Raw genomic sequence first — 20863 nt, 5'->3', positions numbered from 1 at the left:
ATTGTTTAAAATAGTCAGCAAACGTGAGTTTTATATTTGTAACACGTGACCTCCCTACGTCACTACGCATTTACGTTAGGTCGCGCTGGACCGGACCTAAACGAAAAGATGTGCTTTAAAAGTGTATATTTGTTATTTTTCTTGTCAAAAATGACAATCGTTTTGCTAGATAAGACCCTTTTGCCTCGTTTGGGATCGTTTTTAGTCCTTTGAAACTCCGTTGAAAAAAAATGTTAAGTGTTGAATTAAGTGTTAATTGTTGGTGTCTATTAAAGTCCATTAAAATGAGAAAAATCCTGCAATGTTTTCCTCAAAAAACATAATTTCATCTCGACTGAACAAAGAAAGACATCAACATTTTGGATGACATTGTGGTGAGTAAATTATCTGGATTTTTATTTTAAGAAAATGGAATATTCCTTTAAGTCTGCGCAGTAGCGGTTTCAGGACCAGTCATGTGCAGTAGTGAGCAGGAAGTAAAGCCACGAAATCAAGGCCCCGCCCTCGCAGAATGCGCATATCACAGCTGTCAATCATGACGTGACACCACCGTTTTTATAGTAACTATTTTTATAAATAACTAACTAAAAACAAACTTATTTTAAGAACAAACCCTTGAATTTACATCAACGTGATAAAAATACAGTAAACGACAGAAACCAGCTTCGGAAAAAATATAATTGAAGTGTAATTAAATTGTTTCGTTGGTTTCCAAGTCCCATTGAATAACATGGGGGAGGCAGGGTTTATGACCTATACTGGGACCAGTCACTGGGGGGGGGGCGATCGAGACGTTTTGGCTTCACTTTTCAGGGCTTGTGCGACACGCTTGGTCGGGACAGGTGGGTTGGCCAAAGCCGCTTGGTTGTAATAACGTTGAATGACACAATAAACAGTTAAGGCAAACTAATGACAAGCAATGACATTAATTCTGATATACCATAAGTATTTTGATATTGCAATTAAACTTGCAACTGCTCTATAATAAAGAGAAAAATTATATTTCCATTAAAAATATATTGATGGTTCCTGGGATAGATTATACCCATTGATTTAATTTTGGGAACACCTAGCCTACAGCACTTAATTCAGATTTCCAGGTGGATTAAGCAGGGAACTACACTGCGACCAAAATGGTCGCATATGCGACCTTTTGAACTGCCGTTGCGACCCTAATTTTTAATGGGTCGCAAATGTGCTACCTAATGTTTTAGACGATATGCTATGATTTACTATGAGCATTTATTAAAACAGAAATGTGGATTTTAAGAATACGTTTTATAACGTGCTCCTCTGAGCCTTCAACACGTTGGCTTCATTTTGCGTGAAAGCACGTAGTGTCTCTCCCTATCAGTGTGCGTTAGCGTGCTCAGCTGTTTCTCAATGAATTTGGTGCGACGCGACACAAGCGCAGTGTCTTTCATGTTTCTGAACTTGAGCAGAGGTCTTTCTTCACTGAGGATGCGGGACCCGTATGGTTCCGGGTTTATATTTTAAATGTTCTGTCGGGTCCGGTTAGGTCCTAGTTTAATTACTTTGGGTCCCAAGTCTGATTAATATTGTGTTTATAACCCGAGTCGATCGGAAAACGGCCATGAGCGCTACCGCGCTAAAGCTCGAGTGCAGTTTCAGCGTGCCTCCGGTTTCTATGGCGATGGTTCGTTAAGACCACGCGCTGCATTTTCTTTCTCACATTTTTTTAATAATCTTATTATTAATAAACCATATCTTTTCTAAAACCATATCCATATTTAAAAAGTTTGCACAGAGATTGTAGCAAAAAAGCAGTGCTAATATCAAGCCCATCTGTCATCGGGACAGCAAGTAGACTTTTAAATCTGAAATAATGAGTGGATTAAGCTTTTTAAATCGGCAAGAGAAATAGAAAGATAGGCATTTTTACTGCTTCTGCTCTATCTAATAGAAATTATTGCCATTATAACATCAGTCAGTCACATTTATAATCTATAGACCTGCACTGTCTATTAATATACTATACATAGTATTGTATTATATTGAGTTTGATAAAAGGGGTCTTATTGCTTCATATATCAGTGCAAAAACAGTAAGTGTTTTCGTGGTGCTTTGACAAACAGTGTCAGCTTTGTTAATGGCAAAGAAAGTTTGGGGTGGTTAGATTAATGAAATATAATGTGAAATTGATTTTCAATAAATCAAAGTATTGTGTTGTGTCACACATTATTAGTTCTACGTCACATGTATAGTAGACCATTATTTGTCAGTGGGTAATGACCGGCTACCACCACAAGTAAATTTCAGATCTGTGGGAAACAGTGCAACGTTTAAGAAAACAAGAAGGCATGAGGTTTAAAAGATGGCAAGTAAAATAAAAAGCATATCTGTATGCAATACAGTTTCATTATTGTTCATTATTATCCAGAGCGCCTTAATATAACTTGAAAAAAATATGTGCGACCAAATCATATTTTGCGCCAGTAACTGAAAAAGTTGGTAGCGCAAGTGCCACCAGTGGAAAAGGTTAGTGTAGTTCCCTGTTAAGTGACTTGTTTTGCTGGTGACAGCCAGTGGAAAAGGAAATGTGTGACATTACAGGCACACTAAACCCAAGGGACCAAATGAGTGAAAGAAGGACAGCTCAAGAGACTTCCCTGCAGGCATGCACATGGGCACACCAGACAACACTAGTTCTGTCTATTGCTGGCCACACTTTAACTGGCTTAAGATAATATTGCTTGTGGCTAATTTAGGGCATGCTATCTAAAAACAACTCCTGTGGCATATACTCCTCCATACAGCTTAGGCTACAAACATAAATAACTCGAAGAAAGTTCTAAAGAAAGTTTCCATGCAGGCCCGCATGGAATCTAAAATTCCCGTCATGTGCGGTGCCACACCCCCTTGCATGTTTCTTCATTAACCCTCTGGGGTTGGCACAGTGTGATAAAATAAAAAAAACTGCATATTTGCTCATACATTTAGGCCAATACATCATTGGAATCTGTAAAAGGTTTATTTGTTTGAGTACACTCAAAAGAACAACAACAACAAAAAAAACATAACCGAAATTCTGTAAATTCGTCGTCACACAATCAGAAAACAACAACATATGTCTAAAGAAAGCTTGAATTGCTTAATTTTATTAAAAAAAAAAATTTCAAATGTATTTATTTGGTTAATATTTTTGTTGAATATTATTATGCTTTGTTTCCTGAGAGTGTATTAGATGGGTTAATCACATTTTTCTGTCTAAAACTGATCAAACTAACTTTTGAAAGAATGAACGTGAATAGTCCCATTATTTTGGAAGTTTATATAAATCAACAGCAGTATTTCAGATTAAACAAAGTCAATTGTTTATTTTAATTTAGTGAAACACCTTGAATAAAGTGAAACACCTTGTGAAAGCAGGGTGTGTAGTGTGAACTTGACTGACAGCAAATATGCCTCACCTAATTGAGGTAATTAATTAAGAGTATTAACACATCATTCTCCGTAAAGGAGTTTACCGTGAATAGAGCTTGTTTACCTGTCCTACTTGTATCCTACATGTGGCAGAACAGGGTTTACTATTATTTCACCGGCGCATTCAAACAAACTTGGATTGTTGTCCTAAAGGGAGCCCTGAACTTTCAGAGAGAGCGAACCTGAGGCCGGGGCTCGAGCCCCAAATTTAGCCCCCCTGCAACAGAACTGCACGGAGGAATTAAGAGCAGTAAAGGAGAAGATGGGGAGGAGGTACGCGTTAAGCAGCCTCCAAATTGGGACAGTATGTTCATGTTAATTTTAAGAGGACCTTTTCAAGAAGTTAAAGGATAGTTCAACCAAAAATTTAAATTACCCCATGCCATCCTCCAATGTATATTATTATCTTTTTTCAGGCAAACAATCAAAGTTTTATTAGAATATGTCCTTGCTGTTCCAAGCTTAATAATGCTAGTAAATGGTGCTTTTGATTTGAAGCACAAAGAAGTCCATCCATCCTTCACAGAAGTTATCCACAAGGCTCAAGAGGTTTAATTAAGGCCTTCTAAGTAAGAAAAATATTAATATTGGTATGGGAACGCACTCTCTCGTGAACGTCGTGCATCTGTCGTTACAGGAAGCTAAGGGAGTGAATGCGTTTCAGTTTGTGTATGTGTGTGTATGTGCTCAAGATCAAGATTTAGTTTGTGGCTTTATCAGTGAAAAGACTCTTCCAGAGTAAACACACCAGCCCTATTCATGATATCACTTAATAAATAATTAATACTTGGTCTAATAAATAATTTAAATGACACACAGTTAATTGGCTCCACTCATCTCATAGTACCAGTATTATAAAAACATCAGCTGCAAGAAATTTGAGAAGGACAGCAAGAAACTAGATTAAAAGCAAGCTGACATTCAAACTGAAGCCAGAAATGATGTTCTGTCATACCAACCTTTCTTTCGTGATCTATGACCTTCAACAAACTCAAATTTGGCTGCTAGGATTGGTAGTATAGCTTTGCATCGGTCCCTTAATTTAACACTGGCAAATTATCAATTATGGGTATGCAGGTGCAATTTTGTTCCCATTCTTCATGACTGCTGCTTGTTTTGCCTTTAAAGGGATAGTTCTGCCGAAAATGATATTAAACCCATGATTTACTCACCCCCAAGCTGTTTTAGTTGCATATGTCCATTGTTTTTCAGACAAACACATTTTCGGATATTTTAGAAAATGTTTTAGATCTTTCAGTTGATTAAATGTAATGTTACGGGGTCCACTCATAGTCCACGACCTTCAAGTCCAAAAAAAGTGCGTCCATCCTTCACAAATTAAATCCAAACGGCTCCAGGATGATAAACAAAGGTCTTCTGAGGGTATTCCATGCGGTGTTGTTGTAGAAATATCCATATTTAAAACTTTATTAATGAAAATAAATACCTTCCGGTAGCGCCGCCATCTTAGTCGCGTCCGCATTCAGGATGAGAGCTTACGCGGCCTACGGAGGTTACTCTGCTGCTGCTCTGTGCCCCCGCCCTCCGAATTTGTCATACGTCACTAAGAAAAGTGCGTACACTACGCTAATACTCTCTCCTGAATACAGAGGAGTCTAAGATGGCGGCGCTACCGGAAGGTATTTATTTTCGTTAATAAAGTTTTAAATATGGATATTTCTACAACAACACCGCGCGGATTACCCTCAGAAGACCTTTGTTTATCATCCTGAAGCCTTTTTGGATTAAATTTGTGAAGGATGGACGCACTTTTTTTGGACTTGAAGGTTGTGGACCCCGTAACATTACATTTAATCAACTGAAAGATCTAAAACATTTTCTAAAATATCCGAAAATGTGTTTGTCTGAAAAACAATGAACATATGCAACTCGGACAGCTTGGGGGTGAGTAAATCATAGGTTTAATATCATTTTTGGCCGAACTATCCCTTTAACAACACAAGTTACTGCTCACATCTGCAGTGCAGCGGTTTGGTGCACAGGAAGAAATATCATGGAAGTGAAGTAACACATCAACTGCAAAACAAGCTTTTCAGGAACATAGAATCCAGAAAACCATCATGGATGATTTAGTATCTCTTCCTCTTTACACAACAGATGTAATGTCGAAGTCACACAACAGCGCTCTCATGACAGATCACACAACAAACATTATCAGTTTCACTTTGACAAACACAGATTTATGATATAATAGCATATCATAATCAATGAACTTTGGCCTGGCTCCAAATAATGACTTTAATGACTGCAGCCATGAGGGTGGCGCCATAGATGTGATGTGATTAAAGACAAAAGGGGAAGTAGTGCTCTTTGCAGACATCCAGGAAACAAAACGATGACAAACCAAAATTTTACTTCGTCAGGCTAACTCTGAAAAACGCCTTTATTTGTTACAACAAGGCATTTATTACAGACATGCAACATTTATAGATTCACTCATTCACATGCTTTATCCTTTCTGTCATCTATCCAGCAGTGACTACAAATAGAAATAACTGAGACACCAAGCTAGCGAGAAAAAGACATGAATCATAAAAAAGGGCCATGTGTAATGACATGCGCTGAAGCAAGAGCCGAACAGGTCGGCTGTAGTCACCGAGGCCAGGGGTTTTCAATTAAGTGCGTATATACTTAAGGGAATATAAACATGAGTCTTTAGGGCTAAAAGAGTCCAGCTGAAACGGGAGGGATTTCCCTGCTGAGATAAAGGGTCCTCTGTGTAGGTGTACTACAATGAGCAGTGAGGTGGAAATGATGGAGAGCAGTGGAGATACTTGACATACAAAGACAGAGAGGAAAATGTGAATCGTAAAATGCCGAGTGGCACGGAAACACATGGCCTTGAGGGGAGTCAGGGAGGGTGGGGGTGACCAGGGGCTTTGTTTTTTTATGTTGGAAAGATATTGATGAAGGGAAGTCTGTCTATGTCACAAAGGTCATTTAGTTACAGATATGTATACATGTGGTACCAATTTGCACCTTTGGGTACTACTATGCACTCTTTAGGTGCAAAGGTGTACTTTTTGAAAGGGTAGCACCGCAGTAAAAGATAGGGACCATTTTCTGACCATGTTTTAATGAACAGTGTGCCAGGGCAACTGCTACCTTATTTAGCATGATGATTCTGAGGGAACTAAAGCTGAGACTGCTATAGACCTTTTTGCGAGTAGATGACAAAGTTATGTCAATTCGAGCTGCATGCGCAATGTGGTGGCAGAAAAACAGTGAAAATGAATTATACGCGAGTGAAACGGGCAAGATAACACATTAAAAAATTGTTGTGCTGCTCGGAATAGGAATGGCAAAAAAAAATGGCCTTCCTTTTTATAGAAAACCATTGTCGAAGACACCATTTGAAGATAAACGTAGTGGAAATATATTTATCAAACTAAAATTATTATGTTTACATACCTAATAAATATATAAGCACACACACACACACACACACACACACACACACACACACACACACACACACACACACGATGTAAAGAGTTATTAATATATAAACAGGCCTATGCATATTATTTTGTATGTAAACATAATAGTTTTATAATCGTTTTAGAACAAACATGTAGGCTATAAAAATGAGGAAGAAATAATAGAAAAGTAAAAAAAATGAAATATTTAATAAATGGTATTATATAGAATACATGATAGTATTGTTTAATATGTACTTTAGCGATTCATACCGTAAAAATAATTGATTTACCAATAAAGAACAATACATGTACATTACATACATGCACAGATATCAGTAGCTAAGCCATTTAAACTTTTAATTTATTAAAAAAATAAACGCAACGTGATGAAAACGCTATAAAAAACATTACACTAAAGAGAAACATACGGGAAACAGACTTTGACAGAACACTGGATCCATAAAAATCACAGTTTAACACTAAAACACTTCACACTGCTATTACAAAGCTTTAGGTAAAGATAAGTGTATTTGAGGTACCAATATGTACCACTAAGCCTTAGGTACTAATAGGCAACCTTTAGGTACGAAGGTGTAATTTTATTAAAGGTAACAAAGCCCCAGTGACAGCTTTTGTACCTTATTTTCTGAGATTGTGACTCTTTTGTTACTTGTGTCTCTAAGTTAGACTTCAAAACAACTTGTTAATGTATGTAGCACATGTGCTGCTATCATTTCTTTACGTTCAACAAAAAGTTTATGGTCAATAACTGTTTTCACTTTTAAGCATGCTTTTAAGGCATAAGGTACTCTTTCTAAATCCTAGTTGAAACTGTCTCGGATTCTCGTATTACACAAACACAACTTCCAGTTACCACAGCAGTGCAGGTCAGCTGGTTCACAGCCGATTGCAGCATTTAAAAGAATGAAGTTGTGATAAGAAGCTTTCATAGGCTTCTTATACATGCTCTGAAAGAATTAATGACAACTCACGGCAAATGGATTTATATTGAATACATCTGCTTACATCGCTATCCAAAAGCTTTTCAATCTCTAGCCCTGATAAGCATTGACACACACAGTGCCTTAAGCCCTTTAAAGCTAAATGATGTTGCTGCCCAAACAAACACATTCCCAGTGGACCACTGTGGAGTAAACATGACCAAGAGGAAGTTCAATGCTAAAACAAGAAACAGACCGGGCAGAGCAGCTGGGTAATTCAGTTACAACAAATGCAAGGAGTGCATTGTAAGCTGGAAGTACCACCACAAACAGCTACATGACAATATCTCGACAATATCTGAAAATAAGTGTGCTAAAAATAGCCTTGTCCCACCCCTCCTGTTTTGATCAACAAGCCACCACACGCTCCACGTCCGGCCATCCCAAGCCAGTTACGCAATGGCCAACACAGATGACAACGTGGGATGAGAGGCTTATAGGATTCCCTAATGCTCAGGAGGAACTTTCCAAGAGCCCAGGCTTGTATCGGTTGCCCAGCTGGAGCATGGTTTACGCTCATAAACTTCATCTGGTGTGATATACTGGTGCAAATCCAGCTAAAGGTGCTGGTTATGAGTCATGACCATTCATTGAAAGCAGCAGACGCTAGCTTCAAAAATGCTAATGTAACCCAACCGTGGGAATAAAATGGGACCAAATGACACATTGTGTTGCAATTTAGGCAACAGGCGATGGACAGCCTGGCGACAATAGGGGCAATGATGCCAAACATTTTAACGGCTCATATAATATTCATAAGAATCTTAAATGGTTTGCAACTCATTCAGCATGAGAGTTTAAGGCCTTTCTGTGTTATCATCTATACCTAGATAATAAAACTACATTAAAAAAAAATATTTTTGCACTTACATTTTTAAGTTAAACCAACTAGGACTTTACAAGTGATAAGTTGCTGTAACTTATTAAATCAAGTTAAATTTGCTTTATTTATTTACCAGTCACTACACTATGGTTATCATCTTAGTGTGTAAGCTGTACCAAGCTAATGCAGAGGAAAATGTACAAGCTAGAAATGTTTGGCATATTTTAGCAGGAGTAAAGTGACCAGGGTCAAAACCCAAACTGAATTGGAGCTGGGACAGCTGGCCCGACATGTATGACAGCAGGGAGCGGAGGTTAGAGGAAGGGCATGACTTGAATGGCATGCTGGGGTAAGTGCCCTTCTTTCCATGAAGTGAAAATAAATGATGAACAATAAATTACATCATAGGATACCTTGCCAATTATGACTACAGTGACTTTTAAAATGTGTAAACTAAGTTACACAAGTAGTTTTTTTTTTATAAATAAAAAGTAGTCACATAATTATAAGACAATAGAACCAGGACTATTTTTCTGACAAATATGAATGACGATCCCAATAGTGATAGCATCAAACATAAAACAATTACATAGATCTAAATTATGCTTATAAATACAGCATTTGATACAGATACAGATAAAGAACAAGTACAATGACACACAAAAACTTTTGTAAACACTACTGGATACTCCTTTTTTAACCAGATTATTGAAATGAATCATCTGAACAAACCAATTTGCTAAAACAACCAATGGAATTAGATCAGACTTCCCAAAGCTATTTGAGATAGAGACCACTGTTCTCAGTATATTTGATTAGCGCCATTAGTTTGCTCAGGTGCACAGTACAATGTGATGCAATGTAGCGGTTTGCTATTCCACACCTGCACGTACTGGAAATATTATGATCTATTGTCAGAACAGCTGAGCTTCTGTCACACTACACTGGAAATTGCAGTTAAGTAGCATTGCGATATTTAGTTACACTGCACTCATAACAAAAGATCAGTCCCTGATCAATCAAGGTTTTATACTTTAGTTTGTCTGGATCCCAAGAGTAAACACTGATATTAAGAATTAACACTAACTGGTTGGTTTGCAGAATAAAGTGGGATTCCAATGTTATCCCATGTTCTGCTACATTAAGGACAAAAACTCATAAGTACTGTAATGAGAGCATGAAGAGTAGGAAGCGATAGGGGTCGTAAGCTCGGAGAGAGGAGACAGTGGCTGTTTCTCAATTCTAAGAACGCAAAGAACGGACTTGTGTTCTTGTGGAGACTGGTCTTGCCAGGCGTTCTTGGAAGAACGAACTCAGAAGGTCGCGAGAACACAGAACGCACTTATGAGAATTGAGATGTGTGCGATCTTCTTGCTGGTCACGTGACCTCCCCAGATTTCAACGCGCAAGTCTGCACTCGATGCATCCTCGATATCAAGAACACATCCGGGTATTTTCACGTGTCCTCTGTACTTGCGTTCTTGAGAACTGGAATTGAACTTCGACTGTTAATGATAACGTAGAGCGAAGACACAAGGACGCAAGATCGCTGAAGAACGCATATTGAGAAACAGCCAGTGACTGATGTGGTGACTCTGTGTTTTACACCCCTACTGAGTAACAAACTGCAAAAGAAGCGAAAGGACGATGATGTCACAGTAGCTCAGATTCCATTCAAATATAAAGCGAATCTTTTCCAAATTTGCAAAAAAGAAAAACAAAGAAATGCGAATTCGGTGCGTTTCCATCAAGTTGTTTGAGTGTATTAATTTAAAATGGCGGCATCTAGTGGTGAGATTGCAAATTGCAACCAACAGCTCACCCCTCAATTTCAAAACGCATATGGTAGCCAACACAAAATTTGTGTGTGTATGTAGACAAAAACGTCTCATTCTATTCTAATGTGAAAAAAACAATACAGTTCGTTATGTAAGATCTTTATACACCACTGATAATATAGTTATGTATATTTTATTGCATTTCTGTCAAGAGATCCTTCTTAAAGTTACACGATGCACCTTTACAACTGCAAACAACTGTATATTAGAAGTAAATATCCGTCACACTTGCTTGTGTCCAGGAGGACTTTTCATTACATCTAAAGTAATCTTGCATTATATGCTCCAGAGAGTGTCCTTTATTATACTCGCTCCTAAATCCATTTTACATCTCTTTACCTCCATAGAGATAGTAAAGATAAGACTCACTGTCTGACACACATTTCGCACAGTATTCCCTCATCGTCGCACTGCCTCCCTCCGAGTCTGCACTAATTTCATTAACCGCAGGCGAATACTCGTCGCTTCAAATACACACAAACACTAGCAAACATAGAAATAGCCATACACTAGAAAAAGCTCCAGACCTGATATTTCTACATCTTGCAGTTTGATCTATTTTTCTCTCACTTATCTTTTTTGTATCTTTTCTATCTTTTATCTTTCCACTTTTTTGTCAAATATAATTGGGATAGGCAGTTTTAGGCACAAGTATCTCAGAATGCAGTGTGATCAGCTCGATCCAAGATCGCAGAGAAGAGGTTGGCGAAATGTTCACTATAATGCAAATATCCTTATGTAATCCAATACTAATTTCACAAATATGCCCATTCTCAGCTAACACCCAAGCCAACATGCAAACCAGTCAGGTGTGGAGGTCACAGTCTACGAATGTCAAAGGGAATGAAAACAGGTGTGCCGAAAAGTCACTGCTCTCAGAAATAAAGAACGGAGACAAAGAACAGGAGAACAGTGAGAGAGCGGGTAGCACAAAAAACTTTGACAGACTGCATCACAAGTGAAAAGACAGTAGGCAATGAAGGAAAACAAAGCAAAAGAAAGTGAGTGAGTTAAAGAGAGCAAGAAGGAAATGTTACTGGAGGGAAAGCCTCAGGGGACAGGATCAATAGTGGCTAGAGCTGTAATGAGACTGGACGGAGGCCAGATTTAAGAATTACTGGTTGTGTCAGCCAACAGACAGACAGACAGAACAATGGCACGGAGGTCACACAATCCAGAGGGGTGCCCACTGGAGAATGAGGACCATAGAAGCTCTATTCTAGACTCGCCACTCACTCATATGCCCTAAAAGATTCTGCCTCTCTGTGTGTGTGTGTGTGTGTGTGTGTGTGTGTGTGTGTGTGTGTGTGTGTGTGTGTGTGTGTGTGTTACTAACTGGCCTAATGCAGTGGAAAAGAAAATGGCATAAGGGGAAGAAAATGTGTGTCATTCTTCTTCTGGTACATAGAGATACTTCCCTATGAAAGATATGTGTCATGCAGATAGTATCTCTTCCGGATGTTTATTCCTTCTTTTGACATCTAGTCAAGTGAGTCCAATTCCTTAACAAACCCTATCAAAATGTAATTGTAAATTCAGAATTTAGATAAGGTTGCTGAAAATCTACTTTAAACGAATTTGCGAATTTGTGTCCTGAATGTATATAATGGTGAAAATGTTTTTTTTTAGGTTACTCATCTCTCATTAAAGTTTACTCCCCTCTCATGTCTTTTCAAACTAACTTTTTTGCCCAAACGCGTTTTCACATTAATGAAAGAAAGAATATTTAAAGGTGCCAAAGAACGCATTGATACTAGCGTTGCAACTTTCGACTATTTTTTCAACCGATTAATCTATCGATTATTTTTTCGATTTATCGAATAGTCTTATGATTTTTTAACAAATCATAAATGTAACATCTGCCATTAATGCCAACATTTTATTTAAGCATTTTCTCAGTTAAACAAATACACAAACAGAAAATATAACAAATCACATAAAAACAAGTCCAACATAAATTCAGCCTTACATAAACAGTGCAAAAGTGGCATTATTCACCTTAAAGAAATAAAATAGGCATATATTAATATTAAATAAGTAAAATAAAAATAAATCAAACTGAACAATAAATCCTTATTAATATAAAAACATGTCCCGCTCTTTATTGTTCCAGCCCTAGTACTAATCATAAACTAATGAACAGTCATCATTAACTACAAAATGACTCATGATTCAACACATGAAATCATTGTTTATTTATACATTAACTAACAACTAAAAAACATGTCATGTTGTACTTAATGACGACTCTTCATTAGTTTATGATTAGTACATGCATTTACATTAGTTCAGACTGAAGTAAAAATAAGTTAATTGTGATTCATGAACCCTTATTATAAAATTAACCATTATATTATTACTGTTAATATTATTACTATCAGTAGTAACGTTACTGCATTCTCATTTAGCATCAACTTTAACATTGAACTTTTCTTAAGTTCCGGGTAAAAACAAGTTTAGTTAGTATGAACGAGACGAGCTTCTGTAATATCTGCGCACATAGCAAAAAAAAATTATGCAATTCTCCCAGATAGTTGTGTGTTGTATACGCTGTTTGATGGGGATGTTGGTGAATACACATATCTCTGTAAAGGCAAAGAGAGAAATCCAAATCTGCATGTCGCACATGAGCAACGCGTTATAAAAATGCTCACACTATGTACAAAAATGCTCTCTAACTGCAGCCATATTCAGGAGCCCCATGATGACAAAGGTAAACAGAAATATTGTTTCACGAGAACGATTCATTTAATGCCATTATCGGCCGATGCGGATCAGCGGCCAATCGATCGGAGCATCCCTAATTAGAAGGTACGTCACATTATTAAGTGCAAAATGATCAAGAAATAATTCATTTACAATCCCAAAATGATCCATTTACAACCCTAGGATTTGTGCTTAGAATGAAATGGTCTGTTATTACCTTATTTGGAAGGGTCATGAATAATAATGTTGAGCTCTGCTCTGATTGGCTGTTTCACATCGAGGCTTATGTCAGTAGCTTACAAGGTAAACAGACATTTTGTCAGAGTCTGTATCTGATGAAGATACAAATTTTGAGGTATAACCAATTGTTGTGAGATTGGAGAAAGCCGAAAGAATATGAGGAGCTCAGATGCAAAAGCCGCTAAACTCCACCTCCCTGAAAAATAAGGCTGAATGCTCTCTGTATTTATAAACCATATACTTTCTGGCCTGTCTTGGACTCCTTTCTGATTTACGATAGAGAATTGCTGCATTGGCTCTTGTTTGTCAAATGTTGCGCGTCTCTGCAGAGACGGAGGCTGACGTTTGAAGGATTACAGTGGTGCTGCTGTCAACACCGGCGATATTAAATGGATGCTGTGGCATTATGACAAAAACAACAGGAGGCATTACCATACATGACCCGTTTGGCACTCTAATCACTCAAAGCGTAAAGAAAGATATATCCTGGCAGGCTGGGAAGCTAACGGAGATGGGAAGGAAGCTGTTGAAATGCATAACACGAGGCTGGATTCCACACATAAACACACTGTTACAGGATAGGGAGATACTGCGGCTTCATATTGATAGCTCAATCTTGGGCGGTGCATTGATTGAATCCTCAAGGGTGATGGGCTAAAATCAGAGCTTTCTGTCAATGGTATCTCAGGGGCTTTTGAAACAGGCTCAGAAATTGGGCTGCTGTAAATCCCCAGAACGCCTATGCTTACCATTATGCAGTTCTGATGTAGTCATATAATTTTATTTTTCTCACATTAATGTATGAATATTTATTTTTTCGAGTGCTGGGCAAAGATTAATTGTGATTAATTGCATACAAAATAAAAGTGCTTTTTTTTGCATAATATATGTGTGTGTACTGTGTGTAATTATTATGTATTAAACCACACACATGCATATATTCATTTCAGAATTTTTGTATTTATATATCTTTTTTTATTTACAAATAATATAGAATATATAAAAATGTAAATAAATAATTTTATGTACCCATGTAAATGTTTCTTAAATACATACATACATACATGAATGTGTGTGTATTTATATATACATAATATGTTATATACATAATTAACATAAATAAAAGTTTTATTTCTGTGCTCAGCACGGAGCGCCCAGTTGAAAAGTGTTCAACTATGGGTAAAACGCTCAGCTCGTCAATGTCACTTTTCACTTGACCGTCCAATCACAGTGGAGGAGGGGCAAAACAAATACCATAACAACTAGGGCTGTGATGATTAACCGTGCAAATGCACGTTTTCTCAATGAATGAATTTAAATGAATTACGGCGAAATGCCGCCACATCCAAAAGCCAGAGGGCCCTCATGTAGAAACGCCATTTGTGCCACAAAAGAAGTATCATAACAAACGCTAATCCAGGAAATGTCTAAAGGGATATTTATATTGCTGTTCTTAAGATTGTTTCAGGTATTTTCATGATAATAAAAATATTTTGAATGATTGTGTTTGACATTATAATCCACTCAAATTTATAGTGATTTTAGATTGATAAGGACTTCCTACTGCCATAGCACACGCACAAACTGTGCATGAAACACAGAATCGGACCCTTGCGATTCAGAAAGGTCTTTTTAATGGGGAGCGCGATAAATCGTCACAGTCCTAATAACAACCAACCAGTGCATCGTACAACGACTGATAAACAAAACAGAAGTACCTTAGCAAACAAAGTGCCCAGCTGTAAAATGCTAGCAAGCGCCCACAGTTGGCATCCACCTGGCATTTTCAGCCACGTTTAAATGCTTTGGTGTACACACCTCCTAAATCAGCAAAAAACTCTGAAAGCTGATCTGCTTGTGTCAAGCACCATAATGGATTTAGTGCATTTGACAACGTTTAAATTGCAATACAAAAATCAACATTATTGCTAATGCTATAATCAACATATACAATCCAATTTCAATATACAAAATCACAATATCAACATATCTCACATAACGTGTACTACTATATCATGAAATAATTTTCAAAAACAATATACCGGTAATGCAAAATCTAAAAAAAAAAACAACAACACTATCCTATCAATACCGCTATTGCAAATTAATACTGTGGTGTTCTTGTAAAAGTGACTTGGCTTTAAGTTAAGCAGAATGAATTGGGCTGCTTAAATAGTTAATGAAAAGGTTATTTGTTTTCCTAAGAAACAAACATAAGAGGATTTAGTACATACTGGTCCATAAGTGGCATATGATCTATCTGTGTGCATTAGTGGTTACAACATATTCAGGTTACAACATGTGCTGAGTGAGTAATAAAGTGCACACGTGTGTGTGTGTGTGTGGGGGGGGGGGGGGGGTCATGTAGACACACTCTCTATACATTAATACATTTATACACTGAGTTTAAATGTGAAATATCTGCATCATTTATCAAGGCTGGATAAATATTTAAGCACGCACTTTATAATCTAAAAAGAGCTTGTGCCTTCATAAAATGATTTAACTCTTCCATAGACAGTAGATAATATGGCATAAGGCACAGTCTGTAACAAACAATAATTATGTCCAGTTAACCCTTAAACAGGCAAGAGTGGAAAACGTTGAGCAAAAAATCATTTCATGACATTTTTTGTATCATCTGGACTTATGTAAAAGATATTCATTGGAATTTTTTAAATATTTGATATATTCAGGATTTTATGAGTTGTATCTCCCAGGATACATTGCCCTATTAAGGTATAAAAAAAGGATTAAGTCATCAAAATTTATTTTTTATTTGCAGCAAAAATTATGTGATTCTGACTTCCTCTCTTGCTCTAAAACATGCCATACATATTTTTTCATCCATTTTAAAAAGTGTAAACAACAGGTTTATTAGTAACAATGCATGTAAATAACACAACTAAATGTAAGTAGGCCTAACTAAGAATGAGCAGTTTTTGAATGTCTTCATTGGCTTCGTTGGTGCTTTTTCTGCTCCATCTGCAAAAAATTTATATTTTTTAGATAATAATAGTTTGGTAAATTATTTAAGAATTGATTAATTTTGCATACTACCTGACCTACCCCTCAATGTAAACTATATGTGTCTATATGTGTTTCATGCAGAGGCCTCTTATTGGCTGCAATGCATGCCTGGTATGAGGAAAATTACCAAAATTTCTTGGTTCTAATACACCACTGCACTGTCACAAAAAAATTCATCTTCATCACTTTTCTCAAAATCTGAAGAATTCATTGGTATCAGCTCTATAACTCATATTCCCTATTATTCCTTATACCATAAAATTAGCTGTTGTGAAGCCGTGAAAGAAAATATCCAGTTAAAATGCTAAAATGCAGTCACCTAAATATACGAATATCAGTTTAACCTGCAAATTTGATCATGTATTACATTTTTCAACTCAAAATACAAAGATAGCCAATATTGTGGTTAATCCCTTTTTTATACCCTAATCAGGCAATGTATCTCAGGGGATACGTATATTTCAAAATGCGCTAAATAACAAAATAAACAACATATAACCAAATTTTCTTCTTTAGCACCTCAAGACAATGTTCACAATTAATATTAGCAGTATTAATATTTTTTTTAAAGAAGAAAAGTAAGATTAATATTCATTTACTTAACACAAAATCTGACTGTCCTGCAAAACCGGTGGCCATGTTGGATTTAGGTCAGGCTTGATAAAAAAAAACTTGAAGCAAATAATGTTACCCACATATTCAAGACAGACCAAGGTTTGATAAGTGATATAAGGATTTGATTGAAAAATCTTTTTTATGCCCCAAACAAGACACTGAAGAGAGCGTATCCCGTGGTGCACATTGCCTGTTTAAGGGTTAAAATGATTCTGGCCAAATATATTAAACGTATAGCTTCTACATACAAATAAGACAAACAAGAGGAAGGTGACAAAATGATCAAGACCCAAAATAGATCCCCCCTGTCGCTGTGATGAAACTAACTAGGTCTGTCTGTAAGAAATGGGGGAGGAGGATTAACCGTCTGATCAGTGAAGAGAGAGAGATGGATTATTTCATGAATGATGAAACATTTCATGAACCACGTGTATTTTCAGTTCATAAAAACAGCAGACAGAAATAGACTGGGATCTCACATTTGGGGAATTAACAAACTCAAACTCAAACCATATCAACTTATATCAAGAAGATATAAGCATTCAAAACGTTGCATTCTCTCATTTCGCCAATACGGATTAATGGTTTTAATGACATCATTCTGCACTTCGCCCAGCTTCTCATCAAAATCCTGGCTGTGAGGTAAACAAAACACTATCTGCTATTTATTAACAAAAGCATCAAACAAAGCTTGGCATTTCAAGGCACTTAAGTGAGTCTTTAAATCTTGCATCTTGGCAGACAAGTACTTCAACATTTTCTAACTAAAAGAGACATTTCACCACTTTTTAAAGATGTAAAATAAATCTTTGGTGTTCCCAAAGTATGTATGTGAAGTTCTAGATTATAATACCATAGCCTATAGATAATTTATTACAGCATGTTAAAATTGCAGGTTTGTGTGCGTCTTTTTAAAGGGATAGTTCGGCCAAAAATGATATTAAACCCATGATTTACTCACCCCCAAGCTGTCCGAGTTGCATATGTCCATCGTTTTTCAGACAAACACATTTTCGGATATTTTAGAAAATGTTTTAGATCTTTCAGTTGATTAAATGTAATGTTACGGGGTCCACCACCTTCAAGTCCAAAAAAAGTGCGTCCATCCTTCACAAAATTAATCCAAACGGCTCCAGGATGATAAACAAAGGTCTTCTGAGGGTAATCCGCACGGTGTTGTTGTAGAAATATCCATATTTAAAACTTTATTAACGAAAATAAATACCTTCCGGTAGCGCCGCCATCTTAGACTCCTCTGTATTCAGGAGAGAGTATTAGCGTAGTGTACGCAATTTTCTTAGTGACGTATGACAAATTCGGAGGGCGGGGGCACAGAGCAGCAGCAGAGTAGCCTCCGTAGGCTGCGTAAGCTCTCATCCTGAATGCGGACATGACTAAGATGGCAGCGCTACCGGAAGGTAGTTATTTACGTTAATATTTTTAAATATGGATATTTCTACAACAACACCGCGCGAATTACCCTCAGAAGACCTTTGTTTATCATCCTGGAGCCGTTTGGATTTATTTTGTGAAGGATGGACGCACTTTTTTTGGACTTGAAGGTGCTGGACCCCGTAACATTACATTTAATCAACTGAAAGATCTAAAACCTTTTCTAAAATATCAGAAAATGTGTTTGTCTGAAAAACGATGGACATATGCAACTCGGACAGCTTAGGGGTGAGTAAATCATGGGTTTAATATCATTTTTGGCCGAACTATCCCTTTAAATGCAAATTAGCAGATTTCTTCACTAAATTTCAGTGCCGTGGTTGGATGGTGCAGATTAAGGGGCGGTATTATCCCCTTCTGACTTCACAAGGGGAGCCAGATTTCAACCTATTTTTTCTCTCTGCTTGCAGAGAATGGTTTACCAAAACTAAGTTACTGGGTTAGTAGAAAAAGTCAGATTTTATATGATATGTCCCCTTTAAAGTAAATGACACAGCACACAGTAGGTGATCATGTTGTTTACCATAAACAGGTCAGTGATCACACTACAGTATGTGACGTTTCAAATATCCTTCATGAGTCACGACACAGAAGACTTTTATTACTGTGATGGTAAATTTTCAATATGCTGTGCCTCTTTTAAACCTCTTAAGGATGGATCACTACTAGAGGTACTGACTGATCTGACACATCCATCTCCAAATGTGTCTGGGTAAAAATAGCAAAACCGCAGCATCGTGAAACAAACTCTGTCTGCCGGGCACCGAAGATGAGTCGTCCAACACTTTATGTCCAAAACAATGGCCATTATCAACCTGATGACAAACCAAATTGGTTTAACAATCAGTTGTGTAAAAAATACCCAATACTCTTGTCATTGGTTGAAGCCTTGCTGCCACATCCGATTCCAGGTAACACATACTGTTGAATTGTACAGCTTGAATGCACTTCAATACGTAAATAAAATCTAGTAATAAATAACTAATACATTTGCTGGTTAGACAGAAGGACTTTACTGTTTTACTGATCCTTATACAATGAGGTGAACAGTCATCAGATTCAAAACAATCCCATATTTTATGAAAAATGAAATGTTAATGTAGAAGGGCTGTTTAATATTGTGAATCACACAAACAGCTCCACTGAGAGATACAGTCAGGTGGTTTGACATGACACAAGACAGTACATAAAACAGACAGTAGGTATATATAAAAAGACATGCTGACAGAGACTAGGGCTGCAACTAAAGATCATTTTGATAATCGATTAATCAAACGACTATATTTATATAATCGATTAATCGGATAAAAACCTACAGTAAACATCTACTCAATTAGATTTTTCACTTGATACTAATTATTAAATTTCTTAGGAGTTGGGGTGGAGCTGTCCACCTGCCTGACCATGATGGTGGGGAGATTCGAGTCCACTTAAATACAAACATCTCTGCATTTCTGTTTGACGGAGAAACGTAACACTTCAGCTTTGAAAGGCTAGCTGCTTTAACAGAGCAGGAGAAAACTTTCAGCTGCATTGCAGATACTGGATGGGCTGGACAATAAAAATCTTCTTAATCGGGACATACACACACTCCCATCCGTGTGGGCTTCTCTGGAATCTGTGTTTGTAGACCTAGAATCGTGCCACCTCCACTTATCAAACGCCTCGCAGATAAGGCTGTTTTGGCAACTACCCCAGGCTGGTCAGGTGAGCGCTCTAATGTACTCAAAAAAAAAAGACACAAACGGAGGCTGAGATGGTGTGGGCGGAGGCACGACGCTGGAGGTTGTTAGACAGGGCATGAGTGGATTAAGCCGACGTTCTGCCAAGGCCCTGCTTTGCCTTGAGTGGCCCGGCCCGATGCACTGCAGTGATTAAAAAATGCCACGCACACTGTGCAGCACAACAAGGCCTGTTGAGAAAGTGAAAACGGCACAAGCCGCAATAAATAATGCTTTTTTAAAACAGGTCTCTTGATTCCATTCATGCTTGCTCTCTGGGACAGCGTAGGTCACGCCTGATCGAACATGCAGGCATATCGATCGCTCATGGCTGGGAAGTGCTTGCACAGATGAACAGGATACTTTTTAAACACAGTAGGCGTGGCATCGGGAAGGATCAAGGTTAAAACCAAAAGCTCGCTTCTTAAGCTTTAAAACATTAAGATGGGACATTGAAACAATTTTAGCGAACTTCCCAGAAGTTCTTAAATGAGAAGTTTGGCATATTGCCCCTCATTTCCTGTAAAACACAGGGATTGCACAAGACTAT

General features: G+C 37.4%; 1 protein-coding gene across 7 annotated transcripts in view; it reads right to left on the bottom strand.

Moving 5' to 3' along the window:
* atp8a1 (ATPase phospholipid transporting 8A1) overlaps positions 1-20863 on the bottom strand; it is a 148377-nt gene that overhangs the window by 126185 nt on the left and 1329 nt on the right. The gene's annotated exons all lie outside the window — the stretch shown is intronic.

The sequence above is a fragment of the Paramisgurnus dabryanus genome, chromosome 16 (genome assembly GCF_030506205.2).
Source record: "Paramisgurnus dabryanus chromosome 16, PD_genome_1.1, whole genome shotgun sequence".
Lineage (NCBI taxonomy): Eukaryota > Metazoa > Chordata > Actinopteri > Cypriniformes > Cobitidae > Paramisgurnus > Paramisgurnus dabryanus.
This window is presented reverse-complemented; position numbering and strand designations above follow the sequence as displayed.